The sequence below is a fragment of the Carettochelys insculpta genome, chromosome 3 (genome assembly GCF_033958435.1).
Source record: "Carettochelys insculpta isolate YL-2023 chromosome 3, ASM3395843v1, whole genome shotgun sequence".
Lineage (NCBI taxonomy): Eukaryota > Metazoa > Chordata > Testudines > Carettochelyidae > Carettochelys > Carettochelys insculpta.
In genome coordinates this window covers 179,584,510-179,604,532 of record NC_134139.1, presented here as the reverse complement: position 1 = coordinate 179,604,532, position 20,023 = coordinate 179,584,510, and positions in this window count along the sequence as shown.

Genomic DNA, 20,023 nt, shown 5'->3' with positions numbered 1-20,023 from the left:
GTCATCTGGCTATGTCTCCTTAGATGCGAGACAGGCGAGGTAATTGTTTAAGTCAGGGGTTGGGAACCTGAGACTCCTGCAGCTCTTTAAGGAGTCATTTGCAGCTCTGGATGCTGCCACTGCTGACTCCTCTGTGGCTTTCCACTGAACCTCCCCTGAGAAGAGCCCCCCAGACAAGACCTGGCCCCAGAGCTCACCTCAGGCAGGCTCCCCACTCCGCTGGCAGGCTGCCAACCCTGGGACTCGAGAGAAGGCTGGGGGTACGGACGCCCAACCCACATGCAGCTCTTTGAGCAAAATAATGCTCTGAGCCCCAGGAGCACTGGGCACTGCTGCAGGTAAGTCTCTCCCCCCAGGGAGGAGTGTGTGGCAGCAGTGACAGCCAGGGTGGCTCCAGCAAGTTGCCATCACTGGATAACAGCTGGGGAGGAGGGGGCTGAGGGTGCCTGGCTCTAGAGGAGGGGCGTGAGGATTTGGTTAAAGTGGAGAGGGGCTGAGGATACTTACACTTTTGTTTTTTGTTTTTAAAAAAAAAAAAAAGGGGGGGTACTTGTAAAAAAAAAAAAAAAAAAAAATTGAAAACACACTGGTGTGGAGGACTGATGCGAACATTGCTCCCTCCTGCTTCAGAGCCTATTCCCAGGCAGTGTTTTCCTTGTCCTCATTTGTTCTCCAGTCCAGGGATGAAAGCAGCTTAGATTTTCTAACTGGTACAAATCATGTGCGCACTCCCCTTAAACTAGGGGTGACTGTCTTGTATTCATGTGCATCGCAGCTCTTGAAGTATTGCTTTTGTAACTGAATTTGAAAAAAATGGCTCTTCTCACTATTTTGGTTGCAGACCCCTGTGTTAAGTGAACGAAAATACTGAGGAAAATTTCATATTATTTAGCCTAATAGCATTAAAGTTTAAAAAAAAAAAAATGCCTAAATCTACTTTTCAAACACAGAGGCAGGTAGGCAACTTGACCTGCAGGTGGGTCCTGTGCAGGCCATTATTACATTCTGCATTTCTAAATAGGTTCTTTGCATGTGCATTCACATATTTATTGGATGCAAACATGGGATTTTAAAATGGTTAGGGTGAAATATTTAAAACTTTAAAATGTGTCGGGTAAAATGTTCAGAAGTACTGAAGTCCCTTTGAAAAAGGGACACAAATGCTTAGGAACCTAAATCCCAACAGGTACCTTATTGCTTAAGTCACTTTGAAAATGAGTTTTAGGCATGTTTGAAAAATTCATCTTTTAGTCTACGTTCACCAGGAATTACAGCAAAGTCGTGACGTATGAGAGTTAAACATACACAAATTTGGTTACTCGTGAGCAGCTGCTACTTCCCCGGGACTCCAGGGTAAGGAATGCCAGTGGCTGTCAATTCCCCAGGGCTCCGGGCATGGAACGCTGGTGGCTGCCACTTCCTCAGGGCGCTGAGGGAGGAACGCAGGCAGCTGATTCCCCAGGGCTCTGAGAGCTGGCCAGGGCCATGGCCTGGCCACTGGTCAGCTCCCCACAGTCCCACCACTGGTTTCCGCCTCCCCCTGCTGCTTCCCAGAGCTGCCTAGGAACCCACTGAGTTCTTTTCCCCCCCCGCCAAGGTAAAACTATTCATGAAATTCAACATTTGCTAAGGGTTCTCAACACGGAACCCTCACAAATGTTGTGATCCTACCACATTTGTATTGCTGTAGCACCCACAGTGCTACATACTGTCTAGACATGTATGACTACACGCAATTTACACTCGTGAGGTCAGGGTATAAGGGCCTTGTCCAGCAATCACACTGGTGTAGGTGGTCTTCTGCCAGTCCAGAATAACACTGCTCACCACTCCTGAGCACCACCATCTTCCTGTATCCCACTGCAGAGCCACAGCTCAGGAAATGGCACCTTTGCAGTGACTTGTGCCACAGGTCCACTACTTTTCCTGAGATTTCTCATTTCTCACACACACACACGCACGAGAAATAGTTTGAGAATCAGACAGTTCCCAGGCAACACAGTTGGAACTTCCTACTGTGTAGGAAGGCCAACTTCCTGGCCTGGATGAAAAGACTGACACTTCCTGCTCCCACAATGAGACTAGTGTGTTTTGAACAGCTACTGTATATGGTGCATAATCAGAGCCATTTTTAGTAGCAAACACAGTGTAAGTTACTCAGAAAAATAAAGCTTCTTGCCCTCCTCTTTGATAGTTGTTACTCATGTTGAGAGAAAAAAAAATATCATCTGGGAATTCATCCAAGGCAGGTATTAAAGTGTAGATGATCACGTACACATGGACAGAGACAGGAAATATAATTAATAAAGATAGCCAGCCGGTACATGCCCTGTCCATATGTAGCCACATATTTCCAATAGCTGTCTCTTACCTAAAAATAGCTCAAGTGACTGACATTCAGGCCACGTCTACACTAGCAAGTTCTTCCGAAGGGGCCTCTTTCAAAATATTCAGAGGAGCGTCTACATACAAAAAGCATTCTTTCAAAAGTAAGTTGAAAGAACACAGCACTCCTTTCAAAACCAAAACACTCTTCCACTCCTGTTTCAGGAAGATGCCTTTTTCCTGAGAGCTTCTTTCCAAAGTAAGCACGTATACATGCTCCTCAGGGCCCCTCCCCCCCCCACCTTTTTTTTTTTTTTTTTTTTTTTAAAAACTTAAGAGCAGTCTTCATGTCACCTGAGTTTTTGGATCCCTGGCCTGCTCTTTTGAAAGAGCAGGGGCTGTGCAGACACTCCCTTTAAAAGAGCAGATCACTCTTTTGATCTGCTGTTTTGCATGTGGACACTCTTTCAAAAGAAGTTCTTTTGGAAGAGATCCTGCAGAAGGACTTCTTATGAGAGATCTCTGCAGTGGAGACAGCCTCAGTGGTCAGCTCATTTTTGCTCAAAGGGCAACAGTTGTAGGAGAGGAATTCAAGGGCTACTCCCCGGCACTGAATAGGGAAACTTTAACAAGAGGAGTCAGGACGATGAAGCTGAGATTGCAGTGATAAGTTTCCAGGAACTGCCAGCAATTCATGTCAACTGTTTGCCTAGTTGGCACATTTATGAGGTGTTACGAAAAGGAAGATAAGGAACCTGAGATATAAGCCCAGAAATCTTGTTCTCTTAAACTTTGCAGATACAGGTTATTACAATTGTGTCAGTCCCAGGATCTCAGAGAAATGATGTAGCTAAGTTAATATCTTTTATTGGACCAACATCTGTCTGTGAGAGAGACGAGCTTTGGAGTGACATGGACCTCTGCTTCAGGCCCGGGAAAGGTACTCAGAATGTCACAGATAAACATAACATCAAACAGTTTATCATAAGTATTTAGCAACACTGTCAAGTTCTACACTCTAAGTAATTAATTAGACCAGCATTTCCCAAACTTTAAACATTCACACACCCCTTTCAGGGCTTCAGCCTTATCCACATACCCCATCTCCTAGTAACATCCCCGTGCTTATCTCCTGATTTTTAGCAATTTATTTTCTGCCACATACCCCTTGAAATCCTTTCACATACCACATTCTGGCTAGATGTGGACTGCAGGAATGTGTCAACAGAAGCTTTTAGTGGAAGATAGCTTCCGACAAAAGCTTCTTTTGACAGCATGTTGTGACAAAGTCAGTCTTATTTGTGGGTCTCTGGCCTCTATCCAGCCCACTAGACCCATTTAAGGGCCCAGTTGCCCACACTGGGGTAAAGGATGGTCTGGGGGGGGGGGAGGACACAGCCCCCATCCACTCATGCCACGTTCCAGCCCACAGACCCTATGCAACTGCTGGTGGGAATGGCTGGCTCCCTTGGTGCAGCAGCTCTTCTCACTGGGCCACTTCCCCAGACAATTCCCCTGGTACCTTCTCCAGGCTGCAGCTGTAAGGAGTCCCTCTCTCAGTCTGCTGCAGCTCCCCACTCTCCCTCTGTGGTTCCTGTTTCTTTCTTCTGCTCCTCTCCAACCTGCTTTCTCTCACTGCTGCTTGTCTCCTCACCTTGCTAACCTCTACCCTTCCCCCTATGAAGGGTTTTTAAAGGCCTCTTATTAGGCCCACCTTGGAGTCAGCTGGCCCCAGTTAGGCTGAGACATCTCCTGCCCAGCTGCCTGTGATTGCTCTGCCGGAGCTCCAGGCAGGACCCTGTAGGCCTCCTAGGAGGCTCCTGCCGCTGTGGGACCGTCCCCGGTCCACGATTGTGAGGTGAGGTGAGGTGAGGTGCTGGGAGACAGCCAGCCCCTGGCTGCCTGAAGCCCCCGCAGGGCTGTCCTCCCCCCCCCCACCCCCAGGGTCAGCTTCCCTCCTGCCTGGGGCAGACAGGCTGTTTCTTTCTCCCCCCACTCCTCCACCTAGTTCTCTCAGGAGCTGCTGAGTGGGTGGAGGGTGAGGGACTCTTGCCCCCTGCCCTTTAGCAGGGGGGTTCCCCCCCTTCCATCTTGGGGGGGGGGAACTGCTGGCCCCCCATTTGGGCCCACCCCTTCATCCAGCAGCTGCTGCACCCTCACTGCTTGGAGAAGGTAAGGGGCTTTCTTAAAGCGGAGGTTGGGCTCCCTCCACAGCCTCCTGTGGAGTGGCAAGTTTGGGCGGGGCCCCTCTCCACTGGGGCTCCAGAGGGGCGGCTGCATAGCCAGGGGTGGGGTGTTAGGGCATGGCCCCTGCCCCACCCCTGCAGCCACCCCCTCCCTTACTGCCCTCCCCACACCCAGCTGCCGCCAGGGCCTTCCCCATCTGAGCCCTTTCCAACCAGCTGCCCCTTCCTCCTCCCCCTGGCTCTTCTAATCCCCCCTCCCCCGCGTGCCCGCACCCCCCCACTTCTGTTTCAGTCAAGCGCCTGAGCTCCCCGCCCCCCACACAGAGTTCGATTCCCTTCACATCCAGGTGCAGAAACAGGAGCCATCTTACCATCTTGTGCTGGGAGTTGTGGCCATTTCTGTTCCCCTTTCCCTGATCTCACCCCCCTTGCCCTGCCCTTCCCCCATCTGACTGGGTCCTCAGCCCAGCCAGCGGGCAGGGGCAACCACTCCTTCCTTCCCTTCCCCTCTCTTCCCCCTCCCCCGCTCTTTCTTAAAGGCCCCCACCCTCAACAAACCCCCTCCCTCCTAAACCCACCAACATGACCTCTGTTCCCACTGGGGGGTCATCCAGTGATTCCCCCCCCCCTCCACTGTCACCCCTCCCACCCCAAAACAGCGTCCCACTCGTCCAGGGCCACCCGGAACTCTGCCACCATGTCGGCTGAGGGCGCGGGCACAGGCTCCGGGGCTCCTACCGCCTCCGCTGTGGCGTCCTCTGGCGACCCAGCCCCAAACCCACCGCCCCAAAAGCGCAGGAAGGGCCAGGAGAAAAGAAAGGGCAAGAGTCGCTCCCGGAAGGCCAAACCTCCCGTGGCGGGGACTCTCACCCCGGCTTATAAAACACCCACTGCAGCCTCCCCTTCTTCCCTCCCCCCGTTCCCTCCACCACTCCTGGGGGCTCTGACCGCTCGGCCCCCAGGTCGTACGCCCAGGCGGTGGCCGCCGCATCGCACCCTGCTCCTTCCGCCTCCGCCAGGACTACCATCCCCGACAGTCGCGGCCCCTTTCCCGCGCCCACCAGGAGGCACGGAGTCTGCTGCCTCCTGGTGGCTGCCTCGCCCCACATGGAGACCTACGTGCGGGCGTTGGCATGGGTGGTGGGGCCTGTGGCCGTGGTGCCGGCCTCCCGGATGTTCGGGAAGATCGTTTTCTTCCTGGAATCGGAGGGCGCTGCCCAGGAGGCGGTGGAGAGGGGCCTGGCAGTGGGGGGCGTGCATGTGCCCCTGGAGCCGCTCAAAGACCTGGGCGTGCAGGTGGTCTTTTCTTCCGTCCCACCCTTCCTTCCTAACTCTGCCCTTCTGCCGTTCCTCACCGCCCTGGGCCAGACTTTGTCGGTCCTGAGTCCCCTCCCGCTAGGCTGTAAAGACCCCTCCCTACAGCACGTGTCTCCTTCTGCCGGCAGGCCTGGGTCCAACTGCCGCCGGCGGCAGCACAGGGCGGGGTGGCCCAGGAGGGGACTATACTGGTGCCCTATCAAGGGGCCCAGTACCGGGTCTTCTACACACTGGGGGAGGCCCGGTGCTTTGTGTGCCAGGCGGCGGGGCACGTCCAGAGGGATTGCCCCCTGGCCCAGCACGAAGAGGAGCCCGGGACCACCTCCGACCTGGGGGGCATCAGCCACGAGATCGGCGGCGCCCTGACCGTGACAGACCCTGGGACCGCCCCTCCTCCTCTCGTCCCGGATGGATCCATCACCACTCGTGCGTCAGAGGATGCCCAGCTGCATGATGCCAGGCAGGAACAAGCGGGCGCCGGCGCCCGAGTGGGCACAAGAGCCGAGCCTGCGGAGGAGGGGGAAGCAGGGCCAGTGGCAGGACCAGAAGAGGGCCCACCCCAGGGCGGGTTGCCCCTCTGCCTTGCCGCCCTGCTCCCCTCCTCCCTCCCTCCCTCCTCATCGGCTCTGTCCCCAGGCCCCGCCTCCTCTACCACCCAGCCCACCACCTCGGAGGTCTGGGTGCTGGTGGGGGGGAAGCAGAAGAAAAGGAGTGCACGCGTCTGGCACCCCAACCCGTTGGAGGATGGGGTGGAGGTGCCGCGCAAGGCACTCACGAGGGCTGCTCGCCCCAATCCACCTGCCGAACCCCCGGCTACTGACCATCTACCGGGGCAACAGAGGCTGCCGTGGTGGCAGCAAAAAAAGACACTATCCCCTCTGCCCTGGAGGCAAAGCCCAAGGAGACCGAGATGGCTTTTTCTGCACCCTTGCCCTCCTCCGACACCCCTCTGGCTGCTATCCAGACCGTTGCTGCGGAGCGCCCGGAGGAGGTGGGCCTCGGCCTCGCCCTCCTCTCGCAGGAGGTCGAGGCCCTGGGCCTCACCCTGGTGGCCCTGGACTCAGACGGCCTACTGTTGGAGGCCTGCGGGCCGTCCATTCACTCACCACCGATCCCCTCACTCTCCCTTTCCCCACCCACCAGCGATCCCCCAACTGCCACCCTCCTCTGCTTCGGGACGTCTCAGGGTGCGACCCCCCGCCTTAACTAGGGATGACCTCCCAGCGGGGTTTGGCCAGCCCCTGGACGCCCCAGAGGAATCGGTGTTTCCCCATACCCACACCTTCGCCTCTAGAACTGAAAACCCTGACACACACCTGACCCACCTGTTGGCACCTGCCGCCGAGTGTGCTGGCACCTCACCCTTACCCCCCTCTTCTCCCCCACCACCTGAGGAAGCCCCCCATCCCGAGACCCCTTCTGTTCATATCCCCGCCCCTGCTCCCACTTTAGCCCCACCACTTGCCACCACCCCCATACCTTTTTCCAGCCAATGCCCCGCCCCAGAACCCGCAACCCTACCCCTTCCAGACCCTCCTCTTCCTCCACTCCCTCCTTTTTCTCACCTCCCTCCTCCCCTGTCCCCTCCCCCCCCACGACCCTTCCCTTCCCCCAATGATTTCCATCACCCCCGCCCCCACCCTTCCTCTTCCCACCCCTCCTTTCGACCCCTGCCCACTCATAACTGCCCCCGAGGCCGTAACCCCTCGGGAGGCCCCCCCTTGTATCGCCCTCTCCCAGCGCTTCCAGGGCTGCTCTCCCTCTGCCGCCCTCATTCCTCCCAAATCAGACCCCCGTCCCCACCTCAACCTTTTCTCTGGCCGTGGGGCCCAAAAGAACATGAGGCCGATGGGTACTCAAGACCCCCAGGCCTCGGCACCCCATGCGCTGGTGGGCGAGATGCGCCAGTTCTTGGAGGACATTCACGGCTCCAAGAACAAGATTGCTCTCGCCCTCCAGCGCTGGGGGGACTTCCACTCCATCTTAGAGTCCATGAGGGCCCTTCTGAAGGAGGGCAAGGGGACCGGGAGGAGGGACGCCACGGCTTACCAACGGGCCCGCTGCTTCCATGACACCCTCATCACCTTTGGGGTTGGTCACGGTTTGCTGCGTGGCCCCACGGGAACCGTTGGTGCTCCCTCTGGCAAGGATCCTCCCCAGCCCTCCAAATGGCACCGATCATCTTTGCCACTCTAAATGCCAGGAGCTGGGGGTCAGGTCTCCGCAGGTGCCGAGTGCTCTCCTTCCTCCAGGAGCGGGGGGTACTCAGTCACCTTCATACAGGAGACCCATACTACTCCAGCTGCCGAAGCCAAGTGGCGGCTGGACTGGGGAGACAGGGTCCACTTTAGTCACCTCTCGGCCCACCGGGCTGGAGTAGCGACCCTGTTCTCTCCAGACCTGCAGCCCGAGGTGCTGGGGAGCGTCGAGGTTGTGCCGGGCCGCCTGCTGTATCTCCAGGTGTGGGTGGAGGGGCTGCCTCTCCACCTCATCAACCTCTATGCCCGACACTTGGCCCGGAGAGAACACCTTTCTTCTGGCAGGCAGCAGCCTTCCTCAACACCATCGATCCTCACGAGTGCCTGGTCCTCAGTGGGGATCAACTGCACCCTCGAGGAGTGGGACCGCATGGGGACCGAGCAATGCCAGGCTGCTGTGGACGTCCTCAGGGAGCTTCTCAACCATCACTCCCTGGTGGACGTCTGGCGCAGCCACCACCCGGACGAGGACACTGGTTTCACCTACGTCCGGGTGGTGGGCCATAAATCCATACACTCCTGGTAGGACCGCATTTATATCTTGCGGCACCATCTCTCTTGGGCCCACGCCTCCAGCATGCGGCCAGCCCCCTTCTCGGACCACCACCTGGTGGCCATGAAGGCTTCCCTCTCTCCGGGGAAGCAGGGGTCGGCCTACTGGCATTTTAATAACAGCCTGCTGGAGGACGTGGGCTTCGTGGCATCCTTCCGGGAGTTCTGGCTGGCCTGGTGTGGGCAACAGCATGCCTTTCCCTCAGCACGGCGGTGGTGGGATCTGGAAAAGGTGCACATGCAGCTCTTCTACCGCGACTATACTCGGGGGGCCAGCCGGCGGCGGGATGCGTTGATAGGGCAGCTGAAACGGGAGGTTCTTGAGCTGGAGAGGCGTCTAGCCACCAGCCCCGGAGATCCATCCCTCTGTGGCACGTACCAGGAAAAGAGGGACGAGCTCAGGGCCCTCAATGCCCTCCGGGCACAGGGGGCCTTGGTGAGGTTGTGAATCCAACTCCTTCGGGAGATGGACCGCGGCTCCCGCTTCTTCTACGCCCTGGAGAAAAAGAGGGGTGCCAAAAACACATCCTCTGCCTTCTTGTGGAGAATCGTACCCCTCTTATGGATCCGGCGGAGATGCGCGAGAGGGCTCGCACCTTCTATGCCACCCTTTTCTCCCCGGATCTGACCGACGCCCGCAGGGTGCTTTGGGACCAACTCCCTTAGGTCAGCATGGGCGACCAGGACCGGCTAGAGCTCCCTCTCACTCTAGCTGAGCTTCCAGAAGCCCTCCATCTCATGCACACCAATAAATCCCCGGGCATGGACGGGATGACCGTGGAGTTTTACTGCGTGTTTTGGGACATCCTCAGCCCAGACCTGGTCAGCATCTGGGCCGAGGCCTTGCAAAGCAGGGTCCTCCCCCTGTCATGCAGGCGGGCTGTCCTCACCCTGCTGCCAAAAAAGGGGGAACCCCGCAACCTTCGGAACTGACGTCCCATCTCGCTCCTCAGCACAGACTACAAATTATTGCTAAAGCCATCTCCCGTCGCTTGGGGTCCGTGCTGCAAGACGTGGTCCACCCCGACCAGACCTACACCATCCCGGGCTGTACCATCCTCCACAATCTGTACTTGGTCCAGGATCTCTTAGAGCTGGGTGTAGGGATGGCCTGTCGTTTGCCCTCCTGTTCTTGGACCAGGAGAAGGCGTTCGACAGAGTGGACCATGGGTATCTCCTGGGCACCCTGCAGGCCTTCGGCTTCGGGCCCCACTTTGTTGGGTTTCTCCGGGTGCTGTACACTGCCTCGGAGTGAATGGTCAAGCTCAACTAGACCCTGACCACTCCGGTCAGCTTCAGATGGGGAGTACGACAAGGCTGCCTGCTCTCAGGACAGCTCTGCGCCCTGGCCATCGAGGCCTTCCTCTGTCTCCTTCATCAAAGGTTGACGGGATTGGTACTTCGAGGGCTGTGGCTGGTCCTGTCGGCGTACGCCAACGATGTGCTCCTCGTGGTTCAGGAGCCGGGAGACCTGGCACGGCTGGAGGCTTGCCAAGCTGTCTATGCAGCAGCCTCCTCCTCCGCCCAGGTCAACTGGGTCAAGAGCTCTGGTCTGGTGATCAGAACTGGATGGCAGATGAGCTGCCTCCCACCCGCGCTTCAGGCCATCCGGTGGAGCGCAGGACCGCTGTCCTATCTGGGTGTCTTTCTATCCGCCACGCATCCCTCCCTGCCGGAAAACTGGCAGGGTTTAGAGGGCAGGGTCGCTGAGCGGTTGCGGAGCTGGACGGGGCTGCTCCAGTGTCTCTCCCTACAAGGGAGAGCACTGGTGCTGAACCAACTAGTCCTGTCCATGCTTTGGCACCGCCTCAGCACCCTGGTCCCACCCCTGAAGTTCCTGGACCAGCTCCAGAGGTTAATCCTGGAGTTCTTCTGGCCAGGACTGCACTGGGTTGCTGCAGGGGTACTCCATCTTCCCCCGGAGGAGTGGGGACAGGGCCTGACTTGCATGTGCACTCAGGTCCATGTCTTCCGCCTCCGGGCCCTGCAGGGACTCCTCAACACCAACAGTGCAGGTAGTCCGGCAGGGAGTACGCTGGCACACACTTTCCTCTGCCGTTACCGAGGGCTCCGATACGACCGGCAGCTCCTTTATTTATCCTGGAGAGACAGTCTGCGAGGCCTCTCAGAGCTGCCGGTCTTCTACCAAGACTTCCTCCGCACTTGACGGCTGCTTGCAGCCTCCAGGTCCTTAGGGGCCGCCGCGGGGGAAGACCTCCTCGCAGAGCCCCTGCTGCACAACCCCCACCTTCATGTGCAGGCAGCGGAGTCTCCCGCGGTGCGCTGGAGGTTAGTCCTAGGTGGAATCACCAGGGTCGGAGACCTCCTGGACTACGACCGGGGGTACTGGATGGCGGCCCCGGCGCTCACCCGGCGCATGGGGCTCTCCACCCTACGCTCCCCCGACGCGTACTCGAGGAGGTGAAGGCCGCCCTGCCACCCACTGCTCATATCTACCTTGGTCGGGTCCTGCGAGAGGGTGCACCCCGCCCCCCTCTCACTCCTAGCCCTCTGGACCTCTCTCTGGGCCCCCGGCTTCGTGACCCTGCATGCCCTCCTCCCCCTCACCATCCCAGCCGGCTGCATACCTCGCAGCTGGTCCCCTTCCGAACCACACCCAGACATCTTCTGTACATGCTTGTGCTTCACACGCTCCACTTCCCCACTCTTGTGTCCCACCCCGACCACAAATGACAGGACCTCTTACCACCGTCAGAGGGTGGGGAGCCCCGCTGGGCCAGCCTCTATTCCACCTTGGTTCCGCAGCCCGCTGGGGACATCAGCTGGAGAATCCTCCATGGAGCAGAGAGCACGGGCATGTACCTGGCGCGGTTCACCCCTATCTCAGACACCTGCACCTTCTGCGGCATGAGGGAAAACCTGGCGCACATCTACGTTGAGTGTGCCAGGCTGCAGCCCCTCTTCCAGCTCCTCCAGAACCTCCTCTTGAGGTTCTGGCTGCACTTTTCCCCACACCTCCTCATCTTGTCACACCCTATCCACGGCCCCACAAAATCGTGGGACATCCTCGTCAGCCTTCTCCTGACCATGGCCAAAATGGCCATCTACAAAACCCAGGGAGAGGAGGCTGGCAGAGGGGGCAGCCTGCAACTGTGGGGCCTACTTCCGTTCCTCCCTTCAGTCACGAATCCGAGCAGAGTTCCTCTGGGCGGTGACCACCGACTCCCTGGACACCTTTGAGGAGTGGTGGGCACTGTCCGGGGTCCTCTGCTCGGTGTCCCCCTCCGGCTCCCTTATTTTAAACCTCTGACCCTCACTCCCACCCCTGTTTTTTCCTTCGTTGTCCCCCAAACTCCTTTGGGACCGGTTGCTTTTAGTAGGTCCCCACCCCTCGCTGTGAGAGGGGCCTTTTAGTCGTGGGCAGGCTGCCTGCCCACTCCCCAGCCTCCAATAAGTGGTGTGTCGCAGGCCCTTCTGCTTGTTTGGGCTCCCTCTGAGGGGCCCTTCGCCCTGGCCCTGCCACAGTGCACAGACACCAAAGCGCATAGAAACAGCAATCCACTCTCCCAACAGAGAGCAGCCAGACAGATGGGATGCTCTCTTGGCAAAATGGCCACCCAGAACCACATTAGCCAGGGTTGCAGGTCACCAGTTCCTTCCAAGATCTGGTGCCAGAGCCCTGCAGAGATGCACACTGAAAGGGACCCCTTCAGACAACCATTCCCTACCCCTGCTGCAGGCTCACCTACCTCTGTGAGGGACAGCAAAGCCCCCGCAGTGCCTGCTGTGTTTGCCCTGAGTTTGCAGGTGACATAGCTGGGCCTGGGTGCCATACATCTGGAGCCACCCCAGGATTTGTGAATGTCCTACACAGACATGCTTGTGCTGAACTCTCTGGCGGCCACCTTCCTGTTCCTCAGCGAGGTCAACCCTGAGATCATCTGCAGGAGCAGCTCCCCACTTGCAACTGCACCCCCTGGCACCACACCAGCTCGAACTGGTGGGACCAGCCAGTCATGGAGTGGTGGGATGACCAGAAGTGACTCCAAAACTTCTGTATGTGGAAGACCACCTTTTGGAGCTCTGTGCCTGGCTTGTCCCTGCCCGCCATCCCCATGGAGAAGCAGGCCACAATCGCCATCTGGAAGCTCACCATCCCCAACAGCTACCAGTTGGTGGGCAGCCAGTTTGGTGTGGGGAGGTCCACTGTCATGGCCCTCCTTACGGAGCTAATGCACTCTTAGGCTGCAGGCCCTGCACAGGACAGTTATCCTGCTGAAGGGAGACTCTCTGCAAGTGGGGTTGGGGTTGTAAGGGGTGGCATGGGGATCATGCCATCCCACCATTTCACAGCCCTGCTGCTGGGGAATGGCCTAACGGGGGGCTGCCGGACAGCTTGCGGGGGAGGGGATGGGAAGGAGACAGGCTCATCCCAAGGACCCAGCCATTCCCTCCCTCGTCCCTGTTGTAGGTGTTCATCCACCCCCTTCTGCAATTTCTGAAGGCCATCAACTCGATCCTGTTGCAGAGGGTCATCCACCTGTGAAACCTTGACCAGGTCCCATGGCTGTCCCTCCTCCAGCTCACCCTCCTCCTCTGGCTTGTCCTCATCTCGGGAAGTGAGAGGGGCATCATGTCCCGAATCCAGGCTGAGGCTGGGGAGTGATGCGCTCCCCTCTCCCCCGCCACCGAGGATCTGGTGGAGCTCGTGGTAGTAGAGGCAGCTGGCTGGTTCTGCCCCTGAGCAGCACGTGGAGGCCCAGACCCAGATAAAACCCTGCCATGGCTTTTTCACTTTGGCCTTTCATTTTCATTTTCGGCCAGGGCCTCAGCCATGCAGCAGTAGATGTCTGCATTATGGTGCTTGGCACTGGGGTCCTGGAAGATCTCCTCCTTGGCCCAGAGATCCATGTGGTCCTGGATCTCTGGGCCGGACCAGGAGGGGCCTGCCTCTTTGAGCCCTGGGCAGGGTCCCAGGACCCCTGGGGCTGTTTTCTGAAAGGTCCAAGGGGGGCTTGGCAGGCCTGTGGCTTGGCCATGGTGCTCCTGGTTGTGGCTGTAAGTAGGCTGGAGAGAACTGCATGGCACACAGCTGTTCCCATGCTCAGCCTCTTTCCATAGGGTTCTCCAGCCTCCCTGCAGCTTTAAGAAGGGCTGGAGGAAGGAACCATAGATCTCTGATTGCTGTGGATAGGATGTCCACTGGAACACCTTTGTGGCGTCCCGGAGGCCTCTTCTGTCAACAGGAGGCCCTCCCTTACATCCACGCATGCCTTTTGTTGACAGATCTCTCCTGACATTACCTCTACCATCATCAACCTCTTTGAACTGGTGGCCAGAGTCTTTGTACCAAGACAGGATAGAGAAGCAGTGAAGGGCTATTAATAGTAAGATATCTTTTGGTTGTGGGATGACCAGCAGCTGCTGGTTTAAGTTACTTTTGTGATTGCATCTCAAATGTATACCATCCAAGACACAGAAAAAACAGTTTGGACTGTTGACCCGGGCGAAAGGTAGCAAGATATGTAGGCATATAAATTTGGGAAGGCTCGCCAATCTGACTTAAAGTTGAAGATTATAGGTTTGCATCTCCCCCAAGTTAACGGTGAGATTTGAGGCAAAGCCTCAGGCCAAAGCCGGAGGTGAGTTTTTGGGATTCCCAGTCACCACACAGACAATGATCTTAACAATACCTATGCTTTATTTAATAGTACAATAATACATATGCAGCACTTAGCCAAGACACTACAATAAAAATATATCACGGTTAGTACTTAAATTACAATCAAAGATCTTACTTAACAATATTACTTAGCAATACCTATTGTTTTACTGATTAATCTTATGGTTTTATCCTATGTCTAACAAACAGGATGCAATACTCACTGACTTCTTTTGAACTCTTTAGAAGCAGAGACCAGCTCGCTTCCACCTGTCAAAAGGGAGTTATTGCAGTGGTTCAGAAAAGAAGAAGTTAGCTGAGAGTTCTAAGAAGTAACAAGAGTAGAATATAACAAGAAGAGAGGGAGAGAGAGTTGGGGTGATAGGCACCCAGTTGGTGCGGATCCGTCCATCACAGCTTCACATGCATCGCGTTGGGCATTCGTTACGCGCCCTTCTGTTCTCCCAAAGGATTGTTTTATACCTTTTTCCCTCGTGTTGACTAAATTAGGGTCTGACATAATTGAATCTTGAATACCTACGGAGACCCCCGTATGTATGATGACCTATTCTATTCATCCTGTTTTTCTCGAAACAGAGTTTAAAAGGGAAATTCCCTTCTTAGCCCTTTTACCTGAATATATTGGATGACCTTTTATTCTGTCCCGTAAGTAAGAGAAGGTTTAGGTGTATTTTGCTATTTGAGAGGTGTTTTTTAGATGGCCCAGACTGAAATGATGCACCATTACTGACCTGACCTTAAATGTACTTATAATTTGCCCAAGCTTTCCCCCCTCATGCCCTACTTACTGGGCAGGCCCCTTGTATTTCTGCTGACAGGAAAGAAGATAAGCATAGATTCCCTGAATCAGAGAACAGCGCTGTGTTTCCAACCCCTATTCTCTTTATGCTAAGGAGATCATCATCATCAATAATGGTAGGCGCCTGTTCGTGTCTGATGCCTCTCTCACTATTTCCTTCCATTTCTCCCTATCCAGCGTAGAGAGGCTTAGTTTCTGTAGACTAGCTCTGCACCGATCTACTACATCATCTATCCATTCTCTGTGGCGTCTGCCTCTTCTATTCGTACCGTCCATTATGCTGAATACTAGGGTCTTGATTTTTCATTCGTCATTCATTCTGCAAATATCTCCAAATAGTCGTAGCTTCTGTTTTATAACCTTCTGCAGCAGGTTCTCTTTCAGCTGTATCTTCCTGTGTAATTCCTCATTGGTGACTTTCTGCATCCATCCTATTCTCAGAATCTTTCTATAACAACTCCTTTCAAATGCCAATATTCTTCTTTTCGAATCTTTCATTATCACCCATGTCTCACATCCGTACAACATGCTGCTGAACACACACATTTTCAAGATGCCCAGCTTCGTTCTTAAGCTAATTGCTTTGCTTTTCCAGATCTTGTTCATCACCTTCAAACTTGCTCTTGCTTTCACTATTCTAGTCGCTGTTTCCTTCTAACAATCTAGATCATATGTTATGTTGCTCTGCAGATATGTGAACTTCTCTAGATTTCCTAGTTCAATACCATCCACACTGATCTTCCTTCCTATTTCCTTATCTCCAAATACCATTGTTTTTGTTTTATCGATGTTCATAATCAGTCCGTACCGCTTCCCTTCTTCGTTTAACACCCGCACTGTTTTCGCTAGCTTTTCCTCATCTTCTTCAATGATAACTATATCATTCGCAAACCTCAAGCTGTTGATTCTTTTCCTGTGCACAGATATCCCTCTGCCTCTTCCTTGATCTTGTCCATTGCTCTCTCCAGATGTGTGATGAAGATACTTGGCAATATTGGATCTCCTTGTCTCGTACCTCTACTCGTTTTTAACCAACTTCCTAACTCCTCACATGTTCTCACCACTGCCTCCACATTATCATTGATATCTTTCAACAACCAGATTAGTCTGCAATCCACTCTGTATGACTCCAACACCACCCAAGTCACTTTCTGAGCTATACTGTCAAATGTGTTTTGAAAATCGATGGAGCAAGTGTATACGTTTTTGTTCTTTCGTCGAGCTTTCTCCGCTATCAGTCTTAGTGCCAATATCTGCTGTATTGTACTTCTATCTTTTCTGAACCCTGCTTGCTCATCTGCTATATGTTCTTCTATCTGCACTCTTAATCTCTCAGTCAGTATCATCATCAGCACCTTTCCTAGATGACTCATTAGGGCAATTGTTCTGTAGTTCTTGCACTCCAATGTACTTCCTTTCTTGGGTATTGTCACTAGCATAGATCTTGTCCATTCCTTAGGTGCCTTTCCTTCTTTCCATGCTATATTACATAGTCAGTGTATTTCCTGAGTCATGCTTTCTTCACCATATTTGATCATCTCTCCCGTGATCTTATCATTTCCAGGGCTCTTATTGTTCTTTAGTCATTTCACAGTTTTTTCTACTTCCTCCTTTGAAATATCGGTCTCGCTCTCGATGCTTGGGGGAGATATCTCTTTCAGTTCTTCAATCAGTCTCTCTGAGACACTCGGGTCCATCTGTGCTTTGTATCGATCAGTGCAATATCTTGTCCATCGCTGCACAGTCTTATCCCTGTTCATGAGCACTTCTTCGTTCTCATCTTTGATCACAGTCTGCTTTGGTTGCCATTTCCTATTAATATTCCTAATTGTCTTACATACCTCCCTGGTCTTACATTCGTCATAGTACCTCTCAATATCTTCACATTGCTCCTGTAACCATTTCTCCTTATCCTTTCTGGCTGCTTTCCTTACCTTATTGCATTTCATCCTATATTGCTGTTCTGCCATCTCAGAAACATCTCTTCTGATCTTCAACGCTCTTTTCTCTTGAACCAACTTCAGCGTCTCCTGGGTAATCCACTTCTTATTGATCTTTTCTTCTTCTGGAACAGTCTGCTCAATTGCTTCTTTTATAGTGATGGCTGTCCCTGTGACTCTCTTATCTAGGTCTTTCTCTGTGGCAATATTCTTAATCTTCTCTTCGAGTGCTGTTCTGTATGCATTCCCTGTTTCTTCCTCATGTAGCCTTGCCACATCTCTTCTTTTTTTAAACTGTGTCTTACATTTTCTTTTATCAGAGGGGTAGCCGTGTTAGTCTGGAACTGCAAAAGCAATGAGGGGTCCTGTGGCACCTTATAGACTAACGGAAATGTATGAGCATAAGCAGGTCTGCATCTGACGAAGTGGGTCTTTGCCCACGACAGCTTATGCTCATACATTTCCGTTAGTCTATAAGGTGCCACAGGACCCCTCATTACATTTTCTTTTGAGTTTTATCTTGATGTTTGCGATCACTAGACTGTGGTCTGAGTCTATATCCACTCCTTGGAAAGTTTGGCGTTGCTGTACTGATGTTATCTATCTTCTTCTTATCAAAATCATATCTATCATGTTCTTGGACTTGCCGTCATTCAATCACCATGTCCACTTCCTACAGTCATTTTGTTGAAATCTCGTGTTGCAAATCACCATCTCATGCTCTGTAGCAAACTCTAACAGTTTCTCGCCTCGTTCGTTTCCTTCTCCATATCCGAACCTTCCCATGACTCTCTCCCAACCTTCATTGTCTGTTCCAACCTTCGCATTCCAATCTCCTCCGATGATCAACACATCTATCTTCGGTATCTCCTCCACTGTCTTTGTCAAGTCTTTACAAAATAGCTCAATCTCTTCCTCCATAGTGTCCGACGTGGGTGCATACACCTGAACGACTCAGATGTTGAACGGTTTTGTTTCAAATCGTGCAGCCATCATTCTTGAACTCACCAGTTTGTATCCTAATAATGCTCTTCTAGCTGTTTTGCTAAGAAGGAATCCAACTCCTTCTTCATGCTTTGTTTTGTTTCCTGACCAAATGACTTCGCAACTGCGTATCTCTCTTGATCCTGTCCAACGCATCTCTGCCAGTCCAAGTACATCACATTGATATCTCTCCATTTCCTTCTGAAGCAGCTCTAATTTTCCAGTTGCCCACAGTGTTCAGACGTTCCATGTTCCAATGGATAGCGTAGGCGTTAGGTGTAATTTTCTTTCGGTAGCCAACTTATCGACCCAACCCCGATCACTCAATTGGTATTGCGGACCTTGTTTATCCAGGTGACGTCCAAGCCAGCGTCTTTTAACATTTGGTTGTACTGGCATCAGATTTCATTCGTATTGTTGTTTGACGGTCAGCACATCGACACACATCTGACCAACCCTCCTCCTTCATCCAGGCTTGGGACTGGCATGGAGCTCTCAGTGGCTTCATGGCAGGGTTGCTAAGGAGACGCATGGAATGAAAGCATCTCCTGGCTGGCCCTTGCCTGTTTCCAGCCAGTGACATTCATCTGGAGCTGTGTTGGCCCAGTAAGGGCTCTCACAGGGGAAGGGAGATTGCATTCCATGAGCACAGCCTCCTCACAAGTCAACCTTTCTGTTGCTAGGAGACTTCACTCTTATCCAGCACAGGTCTGAGAATGACCCAGGGCCTTATGGCCAAACTCTCACTGGTAGTGCAGGGTCGTTTCATCTCACAAATTCCATTTAGGCCCACGTAGGCAGCTGTCTTTTCTGCCTGTAATTTTCTTATAATGACACATCTGAATCAAGCCCCTCTCTCTGCCATTTTAATGGCTAATTTTACTCTAAAGAAACAGTGGGTTTGAGGTGATGACCATGATAGCCAGCCACCACAACAAGTAAAAAAACCATAAATTACCTCTTTAGTATTTCCATGCACCTCTGAGCACCATCATTGGCAAAGTAATTCCAGTTGCCTCCAAAAATGCACTATTCCCTGGCATCCTAAGCCTTTATTGCAAAGAACGGTCAGCATTCCCCTTTCAACCTTCATTTACCAGCTGTGTGTCACTCTCCTTGCTTGTCTCCACAAGGTGATTACCTAACAACTAGTTTGATTTAAAGGTGTAGGGCTGTGTACCAGGACTTCATAAACTGCTCACAAATGCTGAATTTTTTATAGTCATACTTTCAAGAAAATGGTCATTAAGTTGCAAAGTGTTTATTCAGGCAATGCAGCTGTTTCCCTGGCATGCTCACTAGAGGAGAAACTCACCAGAAGGTGGGTTTTTGTAACGTAGTAATGTAGATAAGTCCATTGTAATAAAAGTCTCCTGCTTCTCCTATTAATTTATTTCTGATTCTTCGGAGGGATGGTTTTGTTGCGCTATATTTATTTATTTTTTAATTAATGCGTTTATCCAAAGCTCGAGGTGCACACATAACTTTTAACATACTTGCAAATGGAAGGTAAAAATGCAGACATTAATAACAAGCATGCTAAAACCTACACTGCTCAGAATGCACTTAACTTCTAAGGACAGTGGTGGGAGAGACCCAGGAGCATCTAATGGCAAACTCTGATCCTCCAGGAGTTCATTACTCTGGGAGTAGGCAAAACATTTTGGCAACAGACAAACCTTTCCACAGCAAGGAAGAGGGAGCATCAAACAGGAGCGCCCTACAGGCTTGCTTGGGCTTCTGCCAGGATGCATATGATGTAACAATGTGTTTTCTTTTGTTTGTTTTTAATTTTCATTCAAACAGTCACTCTCAATTAACAACTGTTCAAGCGTAAATCTGTCTTGCAAATTGTTGTGAACAGAACAGCCCTGGCAGATTTTGCTCATATGCTTGGTAAGCATGTCTGAATGCGAACCAGAGTATTTCAGAGAGCAGAAAATAAAATGGGAGAACTGATTGTAAGCCCTGGGTGTCTCCATAAGACAGCCAAATCCTGTATTTGTTTGCTCAAACAG